Raw genomic sequence first — 13639 nt, forward strand, 5'->3', positions numbered from 1 at the left:
AGGGAGAGAATAGAGATGATCAGACGTTTATCATGTGCACACATGCGCACATAAAATTCAAAGTACCACAATTGTTTAAAAAGTGTTAAACAAACAACACACACCCTAAACAGACACACTTTTTTTAGATCAAAGATAAGAAAATGACCAAACTCATTCCAAACCTTCTTTAGCTTAAACCTCTCAACAACTCCTCTTTCCATTCTTGTTCCTCCGCCCCCCCCCCCCCCCCCTGTTCTGAGGAAGGTGCAAAGTGGGTTTTCCACATCCTCTGAGGCAGAAGTGTGTCAGCAAATCTCTGTGTGTCAGTTGCACCATGTTTGTGTGTGTGTGTGTCACATTGATGTAAGGAACCGTTTGCCCTGCTGCGCCCTGGAGAGCTGTGACTAACCACCACCCACTCCACTTTACCCACCCACCTCCTCCTGCTCCCATTTTTTTGCCCTCCAGTGCTGTCCATTCAAACCAGTGACACCATCACCCCCTATCTCTCTCTCTCTCCTCATTCCTTCAGTCTGCCCTCAAGTGTTTGCCGATTCATCTTTCCCCTCCCACTGTCTCTCCTGATTTTTTTCCCCAGTCTTCATTGTGTTTAAAGCTACACAAATGTATATATTAGTGTGATTAATTTTGGCTCTTTCTCCTCTTTGTGGTTATGTGTATTGCCTCAGACTCGCACTCTCTATCATCAAGACAAATCAGTCCCTGAGGAACAGAAAATAATTGTTGGAATGTCTGAACTGCTCCTAAAACAAAACAAGAAAACACCCATCTGAAAACACAAGAGCCGCCTCGCACTTACTGTAAGCCCAGTCACACAGACACACACAAAGACACACACACAGAAACGCACACAGACAAGCACAAACTCATGACAGAGGGTTAGAGAGGGGAGACAGCAGGATGCACATTTGCTTCCTCTGACTCAAAGGGGAAAGGTTCCTTAGTAAATATTGATTTATGAAAGTCTGTGTGTGTGTTTGTGTGCACGCTTGTGTGTGTGTATGGACGCCACAAATTAACGGCGACAATGAGGGATGTTCTTTATCAGAGAAGCTCTTACTCAACTCTCTGCAACTCTCTCTGTTGCAGGATTTCTAAACTGCAGGTCATTGCAAAGCTGTTAACCAGCGCTGCCCACCCTTACTGTATACGACCACATTTTTTTATGACTTGTCAAATTAAAAGCTCGGGTACATTAAGTAATGTTTAATTACAAAAACAGAGAGGGGAGATTAGAAGGAGACAGAAAGAGAGAGAGGAGTCCTCTGTGCAGCCGGAGTGATGAAAACCATCTGCATGGAGCACACTTGCTACTTTTGCTGAGACCGCAATTAAAACACACACAAGGCAAGGCTGCTGGGACACACACACACACACACACACACACACACACACACACACACACACATTGACTTCAACACTTTAACAAAAAAATTTGGGAACCCCCTCCAATTTACTGGTTTGACCTCAGCATAGAAGCAGGCAGACGTACACACACACAAATGGAAAAACTTTAAAAAAAGAGAAGCCCCAAAAAAAACACAACCGCCCAGTTTGTTGGCATGTGGTGTGAATTACTCGTTGAACACCCTGTCTGCCCGAGAGTGAGTATGTGTGTGCATGTCTGTGTGTGCTTGTATGTGTGTGTGTGTTGGCAAGAGTTGGGGAGGTAGGTCTGGCAACAATAAGGGACAATTCCACCCAAATTACCACCCTGATTACCACTATATTAAAGAGCCATTTATGGCTTTCATAAACGCTACAAGCTAGCAGAGGTGATGCCTGTCTCCTCTCCTCTCCTCTGCCTGCCTTCATACATGTGAGCGGAGGTAACAGACCAGTATGTTAATCTGTAGATATTTAAACAAATCCGTCCCCATCCTGCCTTATTCATGGGACACAGCAAAAAATATAACAATGAGTAAGGTCTTACACCTGCTCTTTAGTAAAGTGTTGCTTTACAAATAAAGATGGATTGTTTTTTTGATATTAAATATTAGAGTTGGTCACTAAACTAAAACAGTGCTGTATGTTAAGCTGGAGGTTACTTAGGAACACGGCTACTAGTTCACTTTACAATGGCAGTTAAATCAATGGTTAAACTACCTGAAAAGGTAAAAAATGATGGAGCTCCATTATTCATTTGGTAAAAAAGAAAGAAAGAAATAACACACTGCAAATGGTTCCATTATTCACAATGCTGGACCCATCTCCACTGTCTCCACAGTCTCCTTTATTTTACATAAAGACATCTCTTGTTGCACTTTTTTGAAATGGACTTGATGCAATTCACTGTTTTTTACACATTTTTAAAAACAATGTGTTGATATTGTTAACTGCTTTGTGTAAGAAACTATCAATCAAACAGTCTAGCAGTTATTGGAGTTCACTGGCTCATATTGAAAAGGTTATTTCCCTGAACTTTGAATGCTATTTTATGAGTATTTGTGTCTTATAACTTCTGTAATGGGTTGCAATTTCCCCACTGTATAGATAAATGAATTCAATGTTGAACTTTTAAATGTAAGTGAGAAGGATGACCACAGGTTTTTGTAGACACACACACACACACACACACACACACACACACACACACACACACACACACACACACACACACACACACACACACACACTCACAGCCAGAGCCAAAGACTCTCATATCTACATTGTCAAGGAGCACTCCTCTTCTTTGACCCTTCTCTTTTATTTCTTCTCTTCACACACACTCCTTGCCTTTTTCTCTCTGTGACCTGGGTGAGCTGTAGCATTGTAAAGCCCACCCACCCCCCCACCTACACCCACCCTCCCACCCACCCATCCACACAACACACACAACACACACACACACACACACACACACACACACACACCGGCTTCTCCAAACCCAAGTCCCCACTCCCCCTGTGGCATTCTTTGGGGCGCACTGCACCTTTAAAGAAAATATGAGGGAGGCCAAAGAGGGAGGCCCAACAACAGAGTCTTTGTGCTGCCGCTGGAACACACACACACATAAACACACACACGTATACACACATCAGTGGTGTCAGACAGGTTTTATTAGAGTGAGAGCGGGAGGGAGGAGGTGGAGGAAGGGGAAGGAGGGGTGAGGAGGTCAGTGCTCAGCTTGGAGGCCTGAGAGCACAGTGTGTGTGTGTGTGTGTGTGTGTGTGTGTGTGTGTGATTTCTTCTGACTTGTCATCGCTCCCCTCTGTAAATCATCGCCTCTGACACAGGCTTTAATAACAGTGCATTTTTTAATTCAGCAGGGTCACACACACACACACACACACACAGACACACACACACACACACACACACACAAGCACATTCACGCACACACAGTTAAGGCTGGTTTCTGTCTTTAACAGAAAGGCTGACATCTTTGTCTCTTTTGGATAGATGTATTTTATTTGACATGTGTATGATGATCTCTGTGTACGTGTTAGTGTGTGTGTTTATCCACATGTCTATACTGTATGTGAGAGTGGATTGTACTTCTCATCCAATGAGATTTCTTGTTGAATCTCGGATAAGAACAAAAAAGTAACAACAAGAAGCAGGGATAGGCCTCCTTAGGTGTGTGTGTGTGTGTGAGTGAGAGTGTGTGTGTACGTGCCTGATCCTGGCTCAGGTTGCTAAAGCAAACAGGTCTGTGTGTGTGTGTGTGTGTGTGTGTGTGTGTGTGTGTGTGTGTGTGTGTGTGTGTGGGTGTGATGAATCTTGCCTCTAATCCGCCCAGTGTGTTTGGGTGAGACAGGGAGAGAGAACGCAGGAATAAGCAAAGAAATCTAAACAGAGAAGTAGCAAAGGGAGGAGGGAGGGACAGAGAGAGAGAGAGAGAGAGAGAGAGAGAGAGAGAGAGAGAGAGAGAAAGACAGGTGGGTACCATATGTTAGAGTAGTCCGTCAGCACAAACTGAGGTCCATTGTTGATGGCCAAAAAGAAACAAACTGATCCCTCCTCCTTCTCCCCTTCTCCCCCCGTAGATAAACAGCCCACAGGGCAGACAGTGGGCTGTCCTTGAGGGAGAAAGAGGAGGTGAAGGAGGAGGAGGAGGAGGTGGAGGGGGGTAAGGGAGGAGGCAGGTGGTATCAGATTTCTCTGCTCTTAGAGAAGAGTACAAAAAATAAAAAATAAAGAAGCACAAGTGAGGGTGAGCAGATTGTTTCATCTTTCCACGACGAAAGATAAAAAACGTGCAAAAAAAGTTGAACACAGAGTATCCTCTCTCAGCTCAAAGGCCTGGGAATAAGAGGCTTGTGATGCACCACTCCTCAATTCCTAAAACCCCCCTCTTTTTTTTCCCCCTGGAGAGAGAGATGGCGAGGTAGTAGATGGATACAGGTTGAAGATGTAGAAAAAGAGCCAGTCACACCCAAATGCTTCTCTACAGGCCTGCATGCTGTCTGATTTCGGATCAGTGTGAGACACCTGGTGCAGGGACGAGCGGTGGATCACATCTACCTCTCTCTTACGCTCTATCTTCTTTCTTCGGTTGCTGTCATTGAAGCTGAAAGCCATGCTAAAGCCTCGTTCGAAGCTACCATCCTCCTGGGTAACCCCCCTGTTATCCCCGTGTATCCGTTTTCTTCACTTTAGCACTAGAAAACACCTCTAAACTCCAGTAAAACCCACCTCCTACTTTAATTCACTCACTCCTTCTGGCTCTGTCTTTGCTACTCTCTACTGGTTTTTTCTGTCTTTAAAATCTCTCTTATCTTTTGGTTCACACTTTCCTCTGGATACTCAAAGGGAATCATAGTCAGAGAGAGAGAGGGATGAATCCGGACAGAGCAGTTGTAACACAATCTTCAAAGCATGTAAAAAAATAAAAAATGTTTTTTGCATGATGACACTGTAGTGCTAGCAGCTCACCTGATGTATTTAAATCCACTCACACTGTACATACACAGAATGAGATTACTTTAGAGGTGACAGTTATTGGGATTGCTGTATAACTTTTGGGGGCAAATGTGAGTGAAGGCTTGGTTACAGCCGCGGTGGAATCTCACGTATCAAATGAATCACTGTCACTCACCACAAAAACCCAGATTGCTTTCCCAGATCACTCGTACTTTCTTTCTCTCTCCGTCTATATCACCCGATCTGTCTCTTGCCTCTCCGTATAATGTATAACTCACCAAAAAGTTTGGCTGGCACTTCTCCAAGTATTCTCTCTCTCTCTCTCTCTCTCTCTCTCTCTCTCTCTCTCTCTCTTTGTGCCCTACCCCCCTCCTCTCTCCTCTTTAGAAATCTGTTACCCATACCCTTATTCGCCACAGTAAATTCTGCGAGCAGATACGGGTTAGACAGAAGCCCAAAATAGATCGTCCAGACTGATGGAAACCAAGGCTTGTGAATGCAGCTGTTGGCCGTATGGGGGGCTCACAACTTCCCCTGACTTTGACTGTCAGACAAAGAAACCAGGACTGTGGACCGCAGCTGTGGGACTTGGGATAGGTTGCTAAAGGTAAAGCTATATTTAGGTAAAGCACACAATCAAAAAACCTTTGCAATGACAGATTTGTTACATGTAGTTTATACAGTGCGGTGTTTACTTTCAGTTCCACTCCTCTAGGGCTTGTTGTAGTTAGTTCCTTCACCGAGGCCAAAGTCTGGCTGTTTTTATCACAACCAAACATTACAGCATAACCATGTCACTGACGCTCATGTTTTCCACCAGGCGCTACATTTAATGGGAAATTTGCAGGATTATGTTAGGGCAAGAAAGTTAAGTTGCTGAGTAGCACAGAAGGGAGGGAGATCTTCTCAGCAGCTTGCAGCATTTGCTTTGTTGTAAGGGGGTTGATGATACCAGACTTTTTTAACTTGTATATACTCATATAACTCAAATTATATGAATACCTGGCTACAACAACAAAAAGTAGAAGCACTAGGCACTCAATAATGGATACTTATTGCTTTTAAATATCAAAAAGTGCTGGCAAACTTCTGCGAGCTCTGTCTGAATATCACAAATTCGTATATTTGTGCAATTTAGGTTAAAAGTATGACCGATGGGGCGCTGGTGGCGCAGTTGTTAGTGGCTCCCATGTCTGGAGGCTGTAGTCCTCGAAGCGGGCGGCCGGGGTTCAAATCCAACCTGTGGCTCCTTTCCCGCATGTCATTCCCACTCTCTCTCTCTCTGATTTCCAACAGTCCTATCTCTACAATAAAGGCACAAAAAAACCCAAAATAAATCTTTAAAAATAAAAACAATAAATAAAAATATGACCCAAGAACTATAGATTTTTTAAAGCTTTGGTACTTTTCTAACAATTGTATGAAATTAGCTGGAGAAACACCAGCACAAACAAAACTATTGTACGAAAGAATTTATCATCATGTCTATCACAGCCTAATGTATATCAGTAGAAAATGGGGGCAAAAGGGGGGTTAATATATTAAGGGCAGATCAGGGCTTTTCAGGGGGTAAACATATGGAGTAGGGACAGCCTGAGCCAAAGCTGGCTAAAGCCCCTCAATTTCATGGTGGGTTAAAAAATGAACTATGCTTAGCCAAGACTTCGCCCCTTCCCCCTGACTCTTCCTCACGTACTCCTTCTCTTTTTTCTGCTATTAATCAGGTCTTTCCGGCCCCCACCTCACCAGCTTTCCTCACATTTGTTTTTCCGCTCATAGCAACGTGGACTTCAAAACCAAGTCGTCCACCTATATAACCGAGCTTTAACTGCCTCCAATACCTCAATCTGTTTAGGCTGCCGCCGAGCTGGAACTATCCGGGACACCTTCAGTAACGTCAGCCAGCCGCGATCCCGTTCAGCTATTTAATGTAATGTTTCCGCAATATAAAGGCACCGTTCAAGGGCTGAGGTTTTTTTTTAAACGGCTGAAGCAAGCTTCTCTGGGCCCAGACTGACCATTAAAAAAGAGAGGAAAGACCGCATCCAAGAGCCAACACAATAAAAAACTCACAAACTCCAAAAGAACTTCAAAATATGCCGTAATGTTTGAAAACCCTGGCTGATTTTAGAGTTTTTTTTCACATCCTATTTTTCACAAAAGGGACCTGTTCGAAACTCTGGGGACCCTGCCGTTTTCCAGATGGTTCTCTTCAGTTCAGAACTGTTTGGCGAAACGAGAAAACCTCTCCCCTTCAACGACGTCCCGGCACTCATCTAATGTTTCTATTGATTCACAGGGGTATGTGCAGAGTCGTAAAAAGGAGCTGACTGAATACCCAGGACTGCTTTATATCATGACACAATCCATCATCATATATACACACAGGGGGGGGGGGGGGGGGGGGGGACTCCGGCTTCCTAAGGAGATGTTGTCAGCTTTTTCTTGGGTAAGTGAAGGAAAAAAGGCAATGAGAGATAGACAATTAGGGATAATGATGAGGTGAGCAGGGACAGAAAAGAGAGGAACTCCCTTTTCCTGAAAATATAAAAGGAGCTCCCTCTGTATTGTTGGCCTTGTCTCAGTCCGGGCTGCTAATTGATGGCAAATAGCTCTACAGCAGTTTCTTAACACACACACACACACACACACACACACACACACACACACACACACACACACACACACACACACACACACACAGACACACACTTCATATATTATATACACATATGCAGTTTCCCTGTGGTTTTCAACACAGCTCGTTTGGCAAGAGAGGAAGGTCTCACTCCAGACAGACCCAACCCACAGCGGAAAACACACACACATGCACACACACGCACACTGTGTACTTGGTAATATTTAGCCCTCATCATGCATAAGGTAGGACAGTTAAGTAACTTGGGGCAGACTCCTTGACAGACAAGGTCACTTAGGTGTTAGGTCTGATCTGGGTGACCTCCAGAGTTTCAGCCGCTCCTCCCGCCCAGCAAGAGTGCGACTGTGCACAGTCCACAGCGCATGATGAGGATAGCACTAGCCTGGCAACCAGGCCTCACATATGGAAACTGTTTAACTGTTATTATTAATATCCCCCAAAAAAATCAAACTAATAACACATGCAAAGACACCGCCAAGGCCCATGTCAAGAGACAGAGGGAAAACACATACATACACAAACAGAGACTGTCTGCTATGTGCACATACATATATACACTTACACATATGCACACACACACACACAAACAGGCGCCTACTGGTTTAACAAAAAAATACGATCTAGGTCAGTGGCCTGTAAAAGTATTAGCCTGCCTGCCCGCTTCGGTGGAAATAAAACGCTTTCATGTCTTTGGTTCAGAGAGTTTTTACACCTGGTTGTGGCTGTGGAGCAGCAGATGGACACACCCTTACACCCACCCTTTACCACACAGACTCACACACTCGCACATATACACTCATACAAACACCGGAAGTGGGCAGGCATAACAAAGGCTGGCTGCTGTGCTAGAAGTTCAACTTCTAAACAAGAACAAAATCTTTAACTTCCCTTAGCGGCAAGCAGGGGTGGGGTGTGTTGTAAAAAAAAGGGAAATGGGAAATGTGTGTGCGTTGGACTGTATTATTTTTGTGAGAGCATCAATCTTACTAGATGTGCAGGGGCACATTTTTTTTAATTTAAAGGAAGTCATACGGCTTCTATTTACTTTATTTTCTTTTTTGAAAAGGGCATATTTTAATAATTTGTTATGTGTTTATCAAAGCTTTAATTTATACACAGTCAATTTTACTCAGAATGCAATGACACAAAAAAAGTTCCAACTAAAAAAGTTAAAGAACCTAAATGTAAATACCCAAACTACGAAAGTAAGGAGAATTTGTGACTCTGAGCTGTGTTGGAGTTAGGGTATGAATGAATGACATGATAATAAAAAAAACACATTTTCTAACAAAATGTGTCATTGAATGAGCATTCACATTTATCTCCCTTTTTTAAAATGTTAAAACATTAAACCCCCCCCCCCCGAACCAGTGTTATTAAGTAACAGTCAGTGGTTGAAGCAGAGAGAAGAAGAAGATCAGATTTCAGGAGTTTGTCATTTGCTGATGTCACTTTTTGGTGATTTATGAAATCCTCAAGGTGCCACCTTTCTTCATCTCAAATAAAGTTTCACTACACCTACAGTACATTTATCTTTCACACTTTTTTTAAAGTGACAGAAAACTTCACTGACATGACAACAAATGCTTTCTGCCTGTCAGGTTAAAAAAAAAAAGGACGTTACACAGGCTGAAGAAGAAAGCAAACGAGAGAGAGAGAGCGAGAGAGAGGAGCTACATTCCTCTCCTCCTCCCTGTTGACTCTAATCTCGCCTTTAAAATGGCTCACACAAAGACGTAGAGCAGACTAGCTAATTAGCAACACTTTAGGCCTCTGCAGCTATTGTGTGATCGCCCTGTGTGTGTGTGTGTGTGTGTGTGTGTGTGTGTGTGTGTGTGTGTGTGTGTGTGTGTGTGTGTGTGTGTGTGTGTGTGTGTGTGCGTGTTCATTGTGTGCACTCAGGGCTCTCAACTGTTTCCAGGGTAACTACTTCGCCCAGCAGCCTTGTTGTTACATTTTTTTTCACAATTTTTTACTCTTTACTTTTTCTTTGGTTTACTCCCTCTCCGTGTCCATCTTTTTCTGCGGGTCCTCAGACCGGGAATTAAAAAAAAGAAAACAAGACTAGAACCCAGACATGAGGATGTTCTGACCTCTCTGCCTGGAAAAATGTGTGACTTTTTAGTAACTTGAAATACATCAATTTAATCAACTACTGAAAGAATGGCATCAAACCACAGCCACTACAACAAAAAAAAGCAGCAGCACCCACACCAACCACACACACAGACCCAAATCCACAGAGTCACACCCCCATGTCACTAACCAGGACCAGAAATGAGGTCATGAAGCTGACCACTGACCTCTGAAAAAGGCCTCCGTCACCATGGCGAAAGCTTCTAAAGTGTGAGAGTCAACAGTCAACTTTCACCCTTGGTGAGAAAAGAAAAGCGTCCGTCCTTTCATGCTCGTGTTGTGTGCATGTATGTCTGTGTGTCTGTGTGCGTGTTATTTACCTGACACAGCAGCTAGGCCTATCAGTGTAAAGTGCTTCCAAACACTCCCATGGCAACCGAACCAAACCCAAACTAACCCCTTCAGGTGCACAGATGACACACAGATGTGTGTATAAGTCAGCCTCCACAACAGAGAGAGGACACACACACACACACACACACACACACACACACACACACACACACACACACACACACACACACACACACACACACACACACACACACACACACCCTTTTTCGACTGGTATCTGTCTATTCTTGTCTCAGAGGCTCTCGGCTAGTTGGGTCAACCAAGCATGACTGCATCCATGCTGGCTGATCTGGCCTGCTGGACCATGTCTACTGTCTAAGATCGCTCTGTCCAACACACGTGTAGCCTTGTTTAGAGAAACTTTATCCATCCTTTAACATTTTTACAGTAAAGTCCATGCTAAAGACTAGTCAAACCATGCTGGTGAATCAAGACCTTCACACTGTAATTAGAGACTGGTAATGTTTGTGCAGGCGATGGAGCAGAGGGAAACAAAAGGGAAAGAAAAGGACATCAAAAGTAACAACAAAAATCTGCTCTTGTGGATTCTCCAACAGTAAAGCCCCTGGCTGGAAAAAAGCAGTAAAAATATTTTATGGACACTCGTAAATTTGACATCTTAGCATTTCGGAATTAGACCACGTGTGAAAAAAGTCAACAACTGAGAAATATGAATACCGAGAGTTCATTTGGAAAACATCAATGGTCATGTGATGTGCAGGTGTGTTCTGTGGCTTTTTATTTGTGTGTTTAGAAGAGCAACACATGCCTATGCAATATGAGCAGTTTGTAGAATGAATAGTCTAATGTAAGTATTCAGTACAGTATGTTGTAGTTTTTATAAATCAATACCAGCAGGTCAATATGTTCAGATATTGATGGAGTAAGAAAAAAAAGGGAAGCTTAAGTGAAAGACGGCACAAATAAAGGGAGCTGCTGGTGCTTTTGAAACTTCTAGAGGAAGTTGCTGTTGTATAGGTCTCTTTGTATCGCCGGGTTAACAGCAGTGGGTGTTCTGTGACGCTAGGCAACCCGGCTTGCTCCGCCCTCTGTCTCAGCGAGACCCCTGGTGACCTGTGAACTACACTGACCTCAGACATAAAGGGGAAGGCCTCGACCCAAGACCGGGAGAAAGCTTTTAGGAGGTGACAGCACTCAGAGAGAGGCCCGGGACTGATTTACTGGGCCGCACACATGTCTGACGGACAGACACATGCAAACACACACACACATACATACAGATGAACAGGAAATGACACATGCACTCACAGGAAAACAACCTGTCACAGAGGAACACAAAACTCAACATTAATGTAATTAAATTTAATCCCAGCACATTAACTGTAAAATGTGTCTGAAAATGACTTTTTTTTTCGTTGTTGTCACCACCGCCTCCTCCTCCTTTTCACCTCCGTCTTCTCGGCACTCCTGACCTGAAAGTGAACTCGATTTGGAGAGCTGGAGGTCAAACAGGACATAAGTGTCCCAGTGACCAACATTCACCTCCCATAATTTAGCAAAAAGGCCAAAGCTATAGCTAACACTTGTCTAAAAACGTCCCCGCCTCCATCTTTACGGACTGTAATTACCGAGTCTAACCAATCTAACAGGAAGCCATACGTTATCTAAATCATCCAGTATCATCTGTTAACACACACACACACTGATCTCATACATCTGTCTGCACAGTACTGCTGGCATTGGACGCGAACGCACACTCTTGCACATGTGCGTACACCAGCTATCTTTCATCAGTGTTTGTGTATATCTGAGATCTGTATCGGTTCCCCCTGATCTCCAGTCATCACTGTGGCTCCTTAATTACACCCTTCATTAACTTGGATAGGCTTGTGTGTGACTGCAAGTGTGTGTGTGTGATTATATGTGTGAGGGAGAAAAATAAAGATTTTCAGTAAGTGCAAAGAGAGCAAAGAGGAGAAATCAGATTATGACAAATGGGAGTTGGGATCGGAACTCCGAACCAATTTTCAAAACTGATTTTTTCTCCACCAATGTTCCTTTTTAACCTCTGCTACAAGAACACTCCAATATGCCACTCACTTTCTATTTGAGAAAGGGAAAGAGAGAAGGAAAGTAAAAAAAGAGGGAAAACCCTCCCAAGCTGGCTGAGCTTAACCACCGGATGAGTGGCACTCCTATCCGAAAAGGAAACGGCACCTTTTTTTGTCACCATCCCTCTCTCTCTTTCCTCTCCCTACCGACTTTCACCTCATCATCACCAGCCAACGACTTCTGTAGCTGAAGGAAAGCCAGAAGCATTTAATAGGATGGTGATGTAGAAAAGTGAGGAGACAGCGATAGGTGGAGTAAAGGAGGGGACAGACTCACATCTGCTTAACAAAAAAAGAAAAAAAAAGAGGGGGGGTTAAGAAAAGGAAAGAATTGGAGACACCTGGTTCTCGTCAGAGCACCCTCCACCCAGCCACACACACATATATGCACACTTTGAGGTTTGTTAGGATTTATCCTGCTTACATTTCTCCTCTGCTATGCATCATTTCATGTCTACACCCGTGCCCAGCACCTTCACAAAGTGCCCCGCACTCTCCACCTCTCCTTCCTCTAGTCCTAGAACTCCTCTCTTTTTTTTTTAACTCTTCCCACCTCCCTCCCTCCCTACCTACCTACCTCTCCCCTGGATGATAGGGCAGAAGTGGTCTTTGCCCCCTCTTCCCTTTCTCCCCTCCCTCTCTCTCTCTCTCTCTCTCTCTCTCTCTCTCTCTCTCTCTCTCTCTCTCTCGCTCTCTCTCTCTCTCTCTCTCTCCCTGTTCTGTTCTTTCTGGGGAGGCAGACAGGCCACATTCCACAGTGAGGCCCAGGCGCCCTTTTCTGACACGTCTCAGCGTTACACCCCTCCCTCTCATCCCTCTGTTCCTCCTCTTCGGCCCTCCAGTGCACCCCCTCTCCCCCCCACCCCCCCTATGTGCAGCCTCTTTGCCCCTTCTTTTTCTGGCTCTACGTCCCGTCTCTCCAATAAACCCTCCACTTTCACATTTCTCTAATTGACCATCTACCTGTCCCTCTTCTTTCATCTATCTTTGAGAAGAACAAAAGATAGGGAGACAGACTAAAAAAGAGTTTAGGAACGAGGCAAAGACACCGAGAGACAGACAGAAGACAGAGAGAGGCCAGTGAAGGGGTTTGACGGCTGGAGATGGCTGTGATTTCTCTCAGGTTCCCAAGGGGCCAAAGGAAAAAACGGCTTTGTGTTCTGACAACACCGCACTGTTCCTCTATGTGTGTGTGTGAGGATGTCTTTTCTGCTCCACTGCACATTGGCACTGGTGTTTAAGCACCAACACTGGTCTTCACTACACCTTCAGGTGAGGGACTCAAGCATGGAGGAGGAGAAAGAGGAGGAGTAGGAGGTAAATCCAAGGCTTGCAGGTTGAAGCATAAGAGCAGGTTTATATATGGTGCTGTTAGGTGACCATGTGAGAGGATAGGGACTGTCTGAATCAGACAGTATTGATTTTATGAGTGGTGGGCACAAACTGACAATACACCCTCTATCACTCAGCAACTTCTGCATTAAAGTTTGATTAAATCAAACCATGTGATTGAACAAGAGAGGAAAACTTAAAGAGACGTTTTATGGTT

The 13639-nt window shown here is 44.2% G+C and overlaps 1 protein-coding gene across 4 annotated transcripts in view; it reads right to left on the reverse strand.

Moving 5' to 3' along the window:
- foxp4 (forkhead box P4) overlaps positions 1 to 13639 on the reverse strand; it is a 93904-nt gene that overhangs the window by 44410 nt on the left and 35855 nt on the right. The window lies entirely within an intron of this gene.

This window comes from Labrus bergylta, chromosome 5 (assembly GCF_963930695.1).
Source record: "Labrus bergylta chromosome 5, fLabBer1.1, whole genome shotgun sequence".
In the NCBI taxonomy this organism is placed as follows: Eukaryota; Metazoa; Chordata; class Actinopteri; order Labriformes; family Labridae; genus Labrus; species Labrus bergylta.